The sequence below is a fragment of the Phaethon aethereus genome (assembly GCF_964289735.1).
Source record: "Phaethon aethereus genome assembly, chromosome: 1".
Lineage (NCBI taxonomy): Eukaryota > Metazoa > Chordata > Aves > Phaethontiformes > Phaethontidae > Phaethon > Phaethon aethereus.
This window is the reverse complement of record NC_138575.1, coordinates 30,001,415-30,017,592: the sequence shown is the minus strand read 5'-3', so window position 1 is coordinate 30,017,592 and position 16,178 is coordinate 30,001,415.

Genomic DNA, 16,178 nt, shown 5'->3' with positions numbered 1-16,178 from the left:
TGGAGACATGCTTGGCAACCATGACTGTTTATCATGTCTGAAAATCAAATCCAAAATTATTTTTCTGTCAGTGATTAAAATCATGGCTTTTGTGTCCCAATCCAGTGTTCCATCCTGAGGCCAAGCATTAGCCCGTGAAGGTGGGTGGTTTCTGGGAGAGACGTTAAGGAACAGAGACACTCACTTTGCCTGAGAGAGACCCAAATGGGGAGTTGCTTCCTACCTGTATACACCCAAAAATATTTTTGCCCCTTTCTCCACTTTCTCTGACTCTTATCCCTCTCCCAAATTGCTAAAATGGTAGCTAAAAATAGCTAACTAAATCTAGAAGTATTGTGTGTAATAAAAATTAAAAAACAAATGCTGGTCAGTGAGCAGGTTGATCTTATAGCTGAGTCCTTCAAGCAGATTGTACGAGCTTACAAGGATCCACTTCCCTTACTGCAGTTTTTGGAGTTAAAACTTGTCTGTTAGGAGAAGTTTGCCTGCTTAATAAAGTGGGTTTTGTTGGTGGGGTTTGTTTTGTTGTTTTTTTAAAAATTATTTTAATTTAAGGGCAGAAAGAAAATTTGATAGAATTGTGAGGGACAGATTGAATATATGTGAAATATGTATTTTTATTAGTATGTTACAGCTGCTAGCAGAGAAAAAAACAGAATGGAACTCTTTTAGTCTTCTTAATGATAAATGTAATCACCTTCAAACAAAATTAACATAAGGTATGGCGTGTATTTTGATAAAGATGTGAAGCCACGTTCTTATTTACAACCCTTATTTTTTTTCCTTCAACCTTGATGATTTCTTGAAATGGCTTATTTTCCTTTAACTGTTTTACAGTGTATTCAGAAAAGTTATTAGTCAGGTAATACGGTATAATTAATTGTTTAATATCTTTAAGGCTGCATTAAAATGGTAATACTCAAGTATTACATCTTTCAAATGGAGAGAAAGAAAACTGTGCTGAACTTAGAAAAACAGGATTCTTACAAACAAATTATTAGAAGAATTAAGTCCCATATCTGAATAATTTTATTCTGAAGTACAGCTTTACTTCAAGGGTATGAAAGGGATGACATTTTCCCTGACTAGAGAAGGAAAAAATGCACATTGTAAAACTGTTTCTCCCTTCTTTTCTTATGCAGAGGTTTTATCTGCTGTTTAATGGGTAAACTTACTGTGAAGTATAGTTGCTTGTTTAACTTTACCCCTATTCAAGTCTTTGATTTTGGCAGGTTAGTTAATTCAAATAAAATTTGTGAAGTTAAGCACTTTCAAGAAAAGGCATAGGAGAACCTAATTTAACCTAGAGTGTCTCTTTTATTCTTCTGTTATTCATTTGAAGTGCCCTATCAGCTTGAACTGACCAACTTCAGTCATTTTTACCCTTTTATTTTTTTCTCTAATGTAAACTGAAATTCCCTGCTGTTCGTGGTATTTTAGTGTTTAGCATCATTTAATGAGCAGGTATCATTAAACGTAAAAGGTCCTTTTCTGTATATCTCTGATTAGTTAGTGAAAGAACCAAAGAATTCCTCTAATTTATCTTTGCTTCCTTGTTATATTTTGATGTTGGCCCATTTTATGTTTCAGTGCCTTTTTATGAAATATGAAATTATAATTTTGGTGTGAAAGTAGGACAGAAAGTAGGAAAAAAAATCTTTACCACTGCTAAGACGTTTAAGCTAGTATACCTTGTTTACCAATGAACTAAGTACTGTTTATTTTTAAACTGTTACTCATATAAATATGTGTGTCTGCCTGTGTGGGCGTGTGTGTGTGTGTCTACACATATAAAAATACATAAAATAGAAACATATTCTAATGTAAGTATTCATTATCTGTGCTTTGCAAATATACTTATTAACCCCTGCCAGTAACCTTTGCAGCTGGGTACACGTATGTTCGGCACAAAATTCTTCCTTTCTTGTACATCCAAAAATCTTGCTGAACTCAGTACTAAATATTAATTTTTAGCAAATATGAGATCAAGGTCCAATTAGTTGATGATACAAACTCTGTGGAATGGAAAACTGAAAATTTTCAGTTACGAGGGCATTGTACATGCTTGTATATTTAGGTTTGGCTATTTTAAAAACAGTAATAAGAACAGATTATGGGGTTTGTAACACTTACTTGTTCTGAATTTTGCACTTCAAATTCTTCTTGAGAAGAATAGCCTGATTTAAGACACGACTCTCATAACTGAAGGCTCGTGTACTCTTCATTTGAACAAGGGTTTTCTGGATCAGGACCATTGTTGAGTCAATCAGTTTGTTCTTTTAAGATTTTAAAGGTCTATATGATTTAATCAATACTGAAATGAATAATTTCCGTTACTGAGATATTTGCCTAAGGTAATTCATCACTTGATACAGATATTGCCGTGTTTTAAACAGTGACAGTTATGGTAATTGATTAATGCAATCCAATACACCATTCCAATATCCATTTCCCATTTTTGATGTGCTAAAAAATATTCCAGCATTTTGATTTTCTTCATATTTTCTTTTATGAAATAAAATCTGGGAGATAGAAACACTGCGTGAAGGAAAAATAATGAGGGTTGAATGGAAGTAAAGGTCAGATATTATGTAGAAAGTTGCAGAAGGCACTGTATGTCATTAACATTGCTAACATCTAAAAAGATGTAACAGTGCTGCCTACTGGTAAAATGTAGTAGTATTAAAGCATTAAAGTCAGTGTAGTGAAACTGTGTGTGTGCCACATCCTTCATGGTAACAACAGCGTTCTCTAGTTTTTTATGCCCTGGTAAGTATTGACAAGATTCATGGGTTTGCATCAGGATTAAATAACTCATTCTTACATGTGTCACTTGCATGGAAACTGGATGCGCAAAATAAAAGATGTAATTATTTTTCATGGATACTTGTAAAATTCTGTTCTAACATAATTGTATGCATTGTGAAATTTTTGTAGTGAAATTCTCTATATTAGGTATAAAATTGTTTTTATTAACAATGTTTCCTTCCTAGAAATAAGATGCCTCATGAAAAACACTCTTATTTCATGTTACTTGTAAAGACTTACCTTGTAAAATGCAAAAATGGCAACCATTTAAATAGTAGTAAATAAGAATATATAGCAGATGCAGAGCTTTTTGTCCAAGAAAATAAAATCACTTTATAAAAAACTCAGTAGTTTTAAAGATGGAGAAACTGGGACAATGGATTACTAAGATTAACATTTTAAACTTCATTGTCTAAAGTCAAGCTCTTAAATTCATATTTCTGTGTTATTTTCAGGTGTAAGGATCTATTTCACCCCTTTGAGAATTAGAACCTTTTGGTTCTAATTCCTAAGGGAATTATGAGCTTGCCTCTAGGTATGCAGTTTCAAAACAGCGATTGACATCAACAGTGCAGTAAAATTGGGGTATAAACCTGGTGGGCAAAATTCTGATCTTCCATCTCCAATACAGCACTTTTGTCTTCAGATGTTATTAATTACAAATGCAGGCCAATTATTTACTTACATTGATGTAAGAAGCTCCCTACCAATTTTTTTTTTTTTTTAAATACACAATTATTCTAGTGTTAATAAGTGGAAGCTTTTTGAGACAGTGGTCCTATTTGAAGACACTCCCAAAAGCAAAAGACAGAGGTCAAAGAAACAGTCTGGTGTCCCTATGGTAAGCTGCTTCACCCCAGCAGTGAGGAGCTGGAAGTACTGAGGAGTTCTCACGTCAGCCGGGCAAGATGTAGTCATTCATATGCATAGCTCCTTCTTCCCCCGATGTAGGGCCTCTTTCTTGTGTTGAAATATCTTCCCCGGGAGTCGCAGACTGTAAGCCAGGGCTGCCTGCAGGAGCTCGGTATCAGTCATGGAGATGATTCAGGGAGCTAATGATATTTGTAGCTAATTATCTCATGCCACCTTGTCCTTGCATATCTTGGGGAAAAAGGAAGAGATGCTACAACAAGGAACTAATTCTGGTATCTTCTGCCAGGCTTCCAGTTGAGGCATCTGTTGCAATAATAGGTAAAAAAGGACTAGTTCCAGGGAAGCTGCCCCTTCTCTAAAAAAAACCTGTTTGGTTATTGCTAGTTAATTTGGGTGTTTATTTAAAACATGTCAATCAAAGATGTATATGGCTGATAGTGATGCACAGCCATTTGGAGTGCTGCAGGAACACAGGGAATTGGTAAGTTTATAATAACCAGTGAAATCTGAATGCATAATTTTTAGGATGGGATGCTTGATCAAATATTAGTAACATTTAGGAGGCAATTTTTACAAAAAATGGTCACTACAGTGTTACGCTATGCATAGTATCTCTCACTTGCACATGTTTTCTGCATCTAATACCTGACTAACATAGATACTGCTGTATTCCATATGATTACATATCATATCTCACATACAGTTTTACATGTAAATATCTATGTTATCACTCAGAGGTGGCAATAATTCTTTCAAAAATGAGGTCACCCATGCAAGGAGAATGGAGTTTAAACATCACTCCCTCCCCAGACTTTTGACTTTCACTCAGAGTAGAAGGGATGTGTCTTTTTCACTCACTTCAACCACTTCTCCACCTTTCTCCTCTCAATGAGGTCCCAGCCCTAACAGATAACATTGGATAAATGCAGTCAATAAAAATTTAGGATCACATTTATGTTTGATTAGCCTATGTTTTATTTCTTATAATTTCATCTGACTGCCAAATCTAAGCAATCGAGCCCCATGACACAAAGAATTCAGTCCATCATAACATACTGACTGAGAAAGCATTAATAAGTACTGTATAACATTATTATCCCTGTATCCTAAGCTGGCATGATATGAAAACTGCATTTGCACTGTTGTAGCCATTTTTGCATTGTTCTTGCAGGGTGAATACAGCAAGTAAAATGTCATTGTAAGTTATGTAATAAAATGTCTGAAAATGTAATGCAGCCATGTAAAAATGCAGTTTAACGTGATGTGCTGTAGCATAATGCAGAGCAATTAGATAAATTACTGTTAAAAATAGATGAAAAATCCATTCCAATGTATGTTTAGCTCACAGAGGGGTACTGTCTTCCCTCATGCCTTAAAGCCCAAAGCCAAAAGGTCCGAAAAGCTGTCAGTCTCATTTGTTTTCCATCATGAGGATTGAGAGAAAGTAAGTTTGACTGAAAAAACTTCAAAACTTCTCTTCAGCATATACTACATCCAGAGAGTTTCAAGAAAGAGTTTCTACCTGCTCTTCCTACATAAGAAACTGAGATACTAAAAGTCAGAAAAGAATGATAGAGAGCCCCAAACTCCTTTTTTAACTCCTTATCCTCCACTCAGTGCTATTTTCTTAAATGATCATCTCTTCCATTTCTATACTTAATGGGCTGGGCTTTTGTGGGTGTGAATCTTATTGTATCTTCCAATGCAAGGCTAAGCCCATGATCTACCAACTGGGTAGTCATCAATTTGTGTGAAGTTCTGTGGCCATAGCAGGATAACTGATCAGGCAGGTACACTGAAGAATCATGCGATGGTCAAGCCATCAGGCTTGAGAAAAATGGTTTGTACTATATTATCAGAAAAGAATGACTTGGATTCATGGAAGAATCACTTGCAGAAAAGAAAGATACTGAAGAGCACCCCTCTGAGGAGGTAGAGAGCTCCAGGGTAGTTAAGAACCCAAGGATTGCTCAGGAATGTTGGAAAATATTAAGGAAAGAAATGTGTGCAAGTGTTGGGGTTTTTTTATTCTGCTGGCAGCTATGTGTTTCTAGCAGGTTTTGGTTTTGGAGCTTTTTTTTTGAGTGAAGCAACAAAAACATCACTAGGATGAGCCTTGGTTTCACTGGGGTACCACTGCAACTGGATTTTTTTGGCTGTGCCTAGAGTGTTAAGACGTATCCAGGACCATCGCCATGCTCTGAGTCCCACTGCACAGAACAGCTGATGTCTATGGTGTAAATTCTCTGAGCTTCCAAAGCAATTTGTGGCAAGATCCACCTGCTTATTTGGAATGGTTCCTGAAATGCTCTCTCTTCTGAACTGTGCCTCCAAACTGTCTAGGAGAGTGCTAGCTGGCATGAGTGAAAAGCATTTCAAGAGCAATTTTAAAAATTTGAAATGTAGGTGATCATATTCTAGTGCTCAGGAGTGTTTCTGGGCAGTATTTGATTTACTGGTGTAGATCAAGCTGCCAAGACCCTTGAAGTGGCAGCAAATGGTGACTTTGGGATTATGAATGGATCCTTACTAGCCCCAGAGGAGTTGAGAAATTAGGTAGAGCTAAGCCTGATGAGCATTCAGATGAGTGACATCAGCCTGGCCTTTCAGCTGTTACTTTGCTTAATCAAACTTCAAAAAGAAAGAATTCCTGTTGTCAAAATAACATCATTTTCTTATAAAATACCTGTCAGATGTCCTCCTTTGTTACTCCGAGGAGTGCATATATAGGTAGAATAGATATGCCTACATATATTTTTTTATCATCCCAGTTCCTGTCGTGAGTTGGAGTAGTCAGAAAAGGCTTGGCCCAAAAGAACAGGGTTTAAGTACACACTAGCTCTTGTACAAGACTGTTCTTACTCCCTGCAGGACAAAATCTAGACATCATCCTTAAAATTTAGTTTTCTTCCTTTTACTTTCTAATTTTTAGGTTCATTCATATTTGGACTGCGTGGGACTGCAGTTGTTACCAAGAAAAGGATTCCCTTTTGGCTGCAGTTTTCTTTGGTTTTCTCCGGTTTATTGCCCAGTGTTCAGCTGTGGCTTTTCCCATGATGTATTAAGATTTGGTTATATTCTTTTTGGTCTCACTCTCCTCTCAGAAAGTTTGAGTTTGTACTGTTTTTTTCCCTGTGCCTCATCTTCCATATTCCATTTGTTATTTTCACCCAGATTTGACATTGTGTTTATCACTTGGTAAGAGATAACCAAGAGCTATGCCCCTGAAATTGTGTTTGGTGTTCCTCTTCCATCTCGCCAGGGATCTGGTGTGGATATGCCACTTGTGAAGCATCTGAGGTGTTGAGAACCATGAAGTACATCTTTTCTAATCTCTCCTGGAAATGTTCATTTTTTCATGAGTAATTTAGAGCAGGAACTTCAAGACAAGTGGGACCTATTTGTAAAGGAAGGTCTTAAATGTTACGGTGGGATAGGTGGGATGTTTCTTATGATCTCCTTTCTATTTAGAAAACAAACTTGATTTAAAAATCAAATTTGGTTTCATCCCAGAGCAAAGCAATAACTATTATTGCAAAATGTTTGAAGAATTGCAAAATAACTCCTTTTCAATCTGTAATGTGCAATATTTTCTTTCCTTTATGAATTAATGAGAAAGGGAAGAATCACTGCAACATTTACACCTGTATATTGAAGTTTTGACTAAGCATTGTTTGATGTATCAGTTACGGGTAAGGACGTATGTCAAACGTCCCTCAGTTCAGCATTGTGAGAAACTCAGGGGAGTGACTATTCTTAGTGAAGCTGGTGGGAATACTTGGAAAGTTTTTGTTGCGAACATGTTTTGAATATCTTGCTGAATCAGATCATAATAGGGGAGTAGATATTACATGAGCCGCCAAGAGCTATGTAGTTACTTACATATTCAGTAACATTGTTATTTACCATGTCAAACTTGTAATTTTGCAGGACCGCACAGCATTTATTGTAGGGCTTGCAGCTTTTTCACCACTTTTCAATCCACTCCTTGCTGCACTTTTGAAGATGAGTGAGTACTCATGCTGCTGTGCCTCACGCTCGATGCACTGTTCTCCTTGGCCGTGAGGCATAATCCCTGCGAGCTTTGCAGCTCTGAAGGGTCCTACGTGCAAATTTGTGAATCACTGCCTGCCTCCCGTGTGTGGGGCTATCACAGTGGTGCCTCTCAGCATACGCAGTAGCAGAACTTCTGGCACTTAAGTGACGTCTTTTTATCCCGGGAGGCAAAGCTTTGGATTACTTTCATAGACTTAAAGGCCTCCGTGCCACCTGGTATTTCAGGCACTTAATTGCTGTTTTGCAACTTGTCTCTGGGAACTGAGACTGTCTTTCAAAGATGCTTTCAGTGCGTGTGTGTTGTACAATGGAAAGTGATGTAGTACATACTCATTCTACCTGAGCTAGTACTGATCCACGCAAATACTTCTACATAGCACAGCTGTATGTCCGTGCAGAGAAGCTCATTTTGGTATTACTGCTGAAGAGCCCTGCTGAGTTGCTGAGCTCCATTCTGCAGCTAGCTTGAATGCTGATGGTTTGTGTTATATTTAACTGCGGAGTGTAGTCATGCCTTTAGACTTCCAAGTGAGATGCTCTGGCTTCTGAGGAGCTTCAGTGTTCGAAAAATTTGTCATCTCTTCTGTCAAATAAATATAATTATTTTCGTGATAGAATTACAGATCTGGTGAGCAAAATGAGAAAAAATAATCATCATTTTTGTTCTAACTTTAGGCAAAGTATTTCATGAAGACCAACACTCAAATAAATGAGAATCCAAAGCTGGTTAGAAGGACTGTAAATAACAATATGGTAAGATACCACCTGGTGAATCCCAGATCCTTCGGCATGTCTGCTCTTACTGAATTAATTATCCAGAGTACTACTAAACAGCATGTTAGTGAAGTCCAGAGAAGATACTAATTGGTTAGAGTTGTCAACTCTAACAGCACTAAAAGAGTAAGAAGAGCTTTCAGCACATGATAACTACCTGTACAGGGATGAGGAAATCAAGATTCTGTCACCATTAAATTATTCTTAGAAAGTGTATATGTAATTGCTTTTGCTGTACCTTTTATTTTGTATTTTAACCATCAAGAAAGGTATCTGAGTACTTATAAAGGCATCAGTAGAGGAAGCATCACACAACCAGAAAATAAGAATATTTTTGCCTCAAAGTAAGTTAATACACTCGAGAGAGGGTAAATTGAAATGCAGGAACCCAGGCAAAAGAGACACTTGGGTGAGGAAATGACAGTGAGGCACATTGCACTAGGTCTTAGGCCACCTTGTTTTTATTCCTGTCTCTGCTGCTGGCTTGCTGCATGACCTTGATCCAATCAGTTCCTTATTTTATGCCTCAGTTTTTTCATCTGTTAAAAAATGGGGATAATGATACTGACTTGCTGATGAAAATGCTTTACAAAATGTGGGTGCTATTTTAAGCAGGGTATCAGATCACCAGGTCGGTAGCTAATGGTTCATGAATTTGTAACTATAATGTAAAACTATGTAATTTGTAACTATGATTTACTACAGGTAAAATATTCCATTTAAGTCTGAGCCTTGGTTAACCAAAACAAGCATGAAGGCTTCCAGTGAGAAAAAGATTTTTTTTTTTTTTTTTTTTTTTTTAGTGATGATTCAAGGACTTAACATATATGTAGTTTGACTATTAGGTAGATTTTTATATGAAGTAGATTTTTTAAAATGATGTCTAAAGCCATTTGGAACAGGTGCTCCAATGCATTGTGATAGATGCAGCATAAGAATGAGAAGGAGTTACCAGAACAGTGTTATCTAAGTTGATGCAAAGCCACTCAAGTTAGCTGTGAATGATTTGATTGGCATGTCCTGCCCTGTGTAGGCACAGAACCAACTAATGCAGTTTTAGCATAGCACTACGGCACAAAGTTTTGTCTTGACTAATACACAGGACGTGACTTGCTATGTGGGCAGTGATCTGAGTGTGCGTGTGTTCAGCCTGGAGAAGAGAAGGCTCCAGGGAGACCTTATTGCAGCCTTCCAGTACTTAAAAGGGGCTGAGAAGAAAGATGGGGACAGACTTTTTAGCAGGGCCTGTAGCGACAGGACAAGGGGTAATGGTTTTAAACTAAAAAGAGGGTAGATTTAGACTAGATCTAAGGAGGAAATTTTTTCCCAGTGAAGGTGGTGAAACACTGGCAGAAGTTGCCCAGAGAAGTGGCAGGTGCCTCATCCCTGGAAATCTTCAAGGTCAGATTGTACATGGCTCTGAGCAACGTGATCTAGTTGCAGGTGTCCCTGCTCACTGGAAGGGGGTTGGACTAGATGACCTTTGAAGGTCCCTTCCAACTCAAAGGTTCTATGATCCTATGATTCTGTGATTGCTGTGTGAGAGCTGGTCTGTGCACGCACAGAGAGCTTCTGCAAACATGTCTACATCCTCTGGCTGTTGCATGCAACAGCAAGAGATAGCTCAGGTAATGTCTGTACTCAAAGATATCCATCAGCCACGATTGCTAATGTATACATCATGTGCTTCTGGTGGAATTTAGGTAGCAAGGGCCCTCTGGAGGTGATGGGGCCCCATGCCCCACTCAGAGCACAGTTGACTTAGAAGAGGCTGAGATTTTGAGTCTCTCTGAGGGTGGAGACCAGTTGGCAGTGTTAGACCACTTCACTGTGAATGACATTTTTCGAATCATCTAATCAAAAATTCTTGTGCTGCAACTTAGTCCACTGCCTTTCATCACATTGCTGTGCACCTCTGATTCCACCTTTCCACACCTTACCATTGAGGGTCCTTGAAGACAGTAAAGGGATCCTTACATAGCCTTCTCTTCTGGAGGCTGAACAAACCCAATACTATCTAACTCTCCATACATCATGTCCTGGCTCCCTTAGCACCTTGATGGTCTTCTGCTGGACTCACCATAGTACTATGGTGTCTTGTACAGAAGCCTATAAGCACAGTACTTAAGATGCAGTGTCACAAGTGCCAGAGAATAAATAATTTCCTTTGACCCAATGCCTACACTTTTGCTAATACAGTATACAACTCGTCTTCTTAGCTGCAAGGGTACATGCAGACTCATGTTCAACTTGTCCATCAGGACTCCTCAGACTTTATTCTGAAAAGATGCTTTGTATCCTGTTGACTCCTCAACCCTCGTATGGGGTTCTTACTGCCCACATGCAATACTTTGTGCTTGCTTTTGGTGAGGTTCTGCATGAGGTTCTTCATCAACTCACTTCTCTGGCCTATTGGGCTGGCTCTGAATAGCAGCCCAGTAGTTCTTCCACATCCCTTTCACACACCCCCAATTTGGGACCATCCATGGATGTGCTGAGGGTGCACTCCATTCTGTTGTCTAGGCTGTTGACCAAGATTTTGAACAGTATTGGTCCCAGTTCTGATTCCTATGAAGCATCACTAGTATCTGTCTGCCAGTTGGTTTTCATACAGCTCATCTCAACAAATAGAAAAAAGACGTGTTGGAGAAGGAAGGTCTCGGCTGCATGTGGGCTGATGGGCAGAGCGGAGCTGCTGTAGTGCCTCCGTGATACTGTTTCTGGCCTCAAAGTGAGAGAGCTCTTCTGTGTACCAGAGGTTATAGATCTCTCCACAGTGTGGTACGGTCTTACCTCTAAGAGGCTGCAGTACAAAAACAGGGCAATTATCTAAAAATGTTAGCATGCATAGAACTCAAATGTACAACAGGAAAAGCCTATAATATGACATGTAAACAGCTGAAATCAAGGAAAATTTTGGCTGAATGTCAATTAGAAATGATTAATGAGAAACATGTGACTGTACCACAGTGTCTTCTACAAGAAATAGCTGAGTTTTATCTAGCCAAAATCTTACTTTTTCCTCTCGTTTGCTGAGAAAGATATGGGCTGAATCTTTAGTTATCACTTTGTTTTCTGATATTTTTGTATGTTTGTTATTTCTCATATCTGTGGCTATTAAAGAAGCTCTCTGCTGCACTGTTCCATCCCGTTCTTGTGGACTTCACACCTGAACTCCCAGCAAGAATAGACTGGGGCTGAAATACAGTGAAAAGTTGGGTTGGAGGAGAACTAGTAAACACAGATATATATTTCAATTTAACGTTAGTATGTAGCTTTGTTTATGAAATGTATTTTCTCTCTTTTATATTCTTATCACTGTGGAATCTGAATAGCTTTTTCCAAGATTGCATGTGGTCTGTAAATCTTGATTTTTTTTTTCCTTCTAATGTGAAAAGGGAAAAAAAGAAGCTATTACGTTGAAAAAGGAGGTTTCTTTCTACTGACTGGACTTGAAACATCAGAGAAATCCATATTTCTGGCCTAATCCTTTACAAAAGCCCATTAGATAGTGGCTCCAGTGAAACTTTGAGCTGATTTAGCTCCTGAGTGTGCAGATCTGGTGATACTTGGGATAGAAGTCTCTGTTTGTGAGTTTTATGCTTCGTATACTCCAGATACTCCAAACCACTAAATCAGTGTAAGCCTGGTACAGTAGCATAATCTGCTTTACTAGTTGAAGTTAAAAGTTATTTTAAATATATCCCCCTGCTATTCTGTCTTGATGGCACTCTTATCCTAGCACTTTCCCCAGGTACAAGCTCTTGTAGTTAGTTATCATTTCTTATTTAAGTTGCCATCCAGCTAACACAAAATCAGCTAAACTCATTTCAAAGCAGTGTCTGGCACTCCTTTCGCTGCAGTGGAGTGCACCTGTTTATACCAGGCCAGAATTTGCCCCCAAATGTGTCGTTTAAAGAACAATGTCAAGATAATTTTAACTACTCTCGTGCCAAATCCTGTCAAAACATTTTTGTTTCTGCACATCATCATTATTCGTTTATGACTGCGTGGCCGTGGGAAAAGCACTTCTTAGTTAATTACAGACACGGAGCCTGCAGAGGGAGCTCAAACCCTTGTTTATGTGGGCCTCGATAAAATAGCAATTTTTTTCTACAGGCAGTAGTGTAACTTGTTATTTAAATATATGAGAAATTTGTTCTTCAATGTATAAGGTTTTTGTATGTGGAACCTAGCTATTTTGGAGATACATGTGAGAGTAAAAGACTCTGTGAAGTGACTGGGACGAGTGAGGATTTCTGGGACTTGATAGGTGGCACTGTTTGGTATCTCCAGAGCTGTAATGTCCAGACCTCCATGTCTTCCTCTTCAGTCCTCGTTCTGGATGGAAAATAGCTTCAGTAGGCCACTGCTCTGTCAGGTCAGAGCCAAAATAATGCAGAAAGACCAAACTGAACTCTGTGAGTTGGAGCTCAGATCAGGAACGTAGAGCTGGAATAAATGAGGCCAGGAGGTTGTTTCAGACCTTCGTCAAGGAAGGACAGAAAGCGCCTTATTTTGGGTGAGAGCAGGCAACAAAACTTCTGGTTGAATGAGATCTTCAGAAAACATTTGATTTGATGTGCTGACTCTGACACGTTTCATCATGAATGTCGTGAGAGGAGGGAGGTACGTAAATGCCATTGGAAGAAACCAGTAGTATTGCAATCTACTGTTTGAAAAAGTAAAAAGGAAAAAAACCTACACAAATCTAACATACAGAGATAAATTGAAGCAATGGTGACCTTGAGAAGGACAGCACTGCGCCCCTTAATCCTCCCCTTGGCAGGTGCAGGCAAGGGCTGGGATTTACCAAGACCATGTCCCTGTGCTGCCCTGGGGGGTCTCCAGTTGCAGAAGGCCCCTGCCTCGCAGCTGTGAAGTGTATTGAACTTCCAATCGTTTCTCTTGCAGCTGAAAATGAGAAAGAACTATATTGTTTTCTATCCTGTCAGACATTTTGGCTTTGAAAGAGACAGGAGCCGGTATGTAGCCAGAGTCTGGGAACCTGCCAAACTTGGCTGCTGTGAAGGCAAGAAATATCTGTGAGTCCGTTCTATTTTGGGAGTCCTTTAATAATTAAGGATGGAGGAATGGTTTTAGCGGTAACATTGGGGTTTTTTTGGTGAAAGTAGGTTTTCCCTATAATTGCCTCTTGTGCCGATGGGCAATGGACTCTGGCATTATCCCAGAACAGCCTGAAATGAAGATTGGTGTTGGTAGCTGGTCACTAATTGCAAAGGTCTGATAGAGGCAAAAGAGATCTGATAATTTTTTGGCCTCTCTGGTGAAACTATAAATATTACCAGAATCAATAAGGCAGATGGTGTATCAGTTCATACTGAAAAACTAAACTGTGTTTTCAGAGGAAGGGTTTCACCAGTCATTCCAGCTTCTTTCATCTCTTGTGTATATGACACAGGATTTTTGAATTCCGTCTTCAGTACTGGATGGTGTGGAATATCTGGCTGCCATTCACTAAAATGTAAGTGGTATCTTTTGAGATGGCTTTTTTTTTTCCAAGTACTACTCATGTCTTCTTTAATTTGCTGGCATAAATTCTGAGAGTCCCAAGTGCTTATTTTAAGTTTCCTACCTGGAGAAAAAGTGTCGGTATACTAACAGGTTTTTTGTGAATTAAGTATCGGTGATAGATGGTTGTGAATGATAACAACCAGTCAAATAATAAGTGGGTTGTAAATAGTGAACTGAAACTCACTTTTCTTGATGTATCTCTAGATTTACAGTAGTCATAGCTTCCTCCTGGTAAACACACACTAATCTCTAGTATTCGGGAGTGAGAATCTAAAGCAGAGATGTAGACACCTCCCTTGCTCCAACCTGTTCTAGTTTGTTTTATTGCCAAAACCTCTCAGAGTTTCATGAACACCCTGGATCGAGAACGTATTTGTAGTTTATTGCAAACAGAGGCTTTAAGGAATACATTTGCCCACTTCACTGTTTTTAATCTAGTATGCTTGGTCACATGCTGTAAGTAAAAACTGTTATTAACCAGTTGGTTCCTGACTCTCTGTGTGTTGCACTGTTAAGGCAACTTACTGTTTGCAACAAAACGTGATCTCTCTTGGATTCACATGGGTAGAGAGGTTTGTATCCACACCAGTTAATTACAGAATGGTCAAGCAATTAACAATTCTTACTGGCTCATTTTTTCTAAAAAATAATAATAAATTGCTGTAGAGAAAATATTACACACCTAGTAAGTTGTAAAATTTTTCCCTCAAGACATTTGTAACATCGTTTGTTAACCTTCTGAGGGAGAAAAAGAGGTGAGTGTTGACATAGTGTTAACAATTAAAGCCTTCGAGTTTTGAGTGGAACCAACCATAATCATCACTGGAAACCACAGACTTTTTTTTAGTCACTCATGAATGGAAAAGATGTTTTGAGTAAAACCTGTGTGCGTGAACTTCACATGTGACGCACGCCTGGCTTATTCTCTGCTCCCTGCTGGGGCCCCCGATCACCTTCACTGTGTTTGTGCCAGTTCCCACACAGGTTTTCTCCTGAAGCTTTTCCCCCCCTGGGAAGCAGAGCACGACAGCAGACAGGATTGTTCACCCTTGGATCCACTCCAGCCAGACTGACTCCCTTTACCCAGGACAATCCTTCAAGACAAGTCTTGTGCCCTTGCTTGCCCTCACGTGTCCCTGTGCCATGCTGAGGGGGACACAACTCACACCATTGTCATCATGCCGTAAGACCCCATGCTGCTGATCTGTGGCCCAATCCTCTCAATATTTAGGACACTTCGAACTGGAGAATGAATGAAAAATAATGATTGTACTTTGTATCTCATGGTCACCCTGGGTGCAAAGAAGTTGCAGGCTGAGTTATATAAATTGTGAAGGTGGCAGCTCACCCGTTGAGAGGGTCCCAGCCCTGAGCAGTGCGTACGTGTGCCAGTCCTCCATGGTGCTGTTTGTTAGGGTTCGCTTCTTTGTGGTGTCTTCACAAGCATGGTAGGTGTAGCTCCCAGAGTCACCGTACACTTCCCCAGGTGTGCTTCTAGACTACCCTCCTTGGATGGCAGCAGCGGTGAAACCATCTGCAATACAGAGTGAGCTTGGGTTTCCTCCATGACTTTTCACTGACAGGCTCTAATAAACCCTTGGAAAGTGAAAACCCACCTACAGCGAGCACCCAAGGGTCTGTGTGTTAGTCACTTCATGTCTGCACATAGCAAAAAATAGATGATGTTGCTGGAAAACTGCAAAATTGGTATGTTGATTACAGAGGCCGAACGGTCAATCCTTCCTCTTCCTTGTGCGTGCATATAATTGCTACCAATGTTAATTTCTGTTAATTGAGTAACTTAGCTTACTAAGTAAGCTTAACTTCAAAGACTATAAATTTGGAGAGCCTGCTTTAATGTTGCTCATTACATCTTCTTTAATTTTATTAACCTTGTTATGTTCTCATTATTAAAATACAGTTTGAATAGAAACAGTACAATTCAGATATCTAACTATTTAACCCTACTATTGTAAATGTAGGGAGTAGCATTTGTATACCAGGAAATAAGTGACAAAATTTTACTTCGGATTTTTTTGTTAGGATTAAATATGGTAGTGTGTATTCTGTGATCACATATACTATATAGTGCAAATAAATACATACAATTTAAACCTGGCAATTATTCTGTA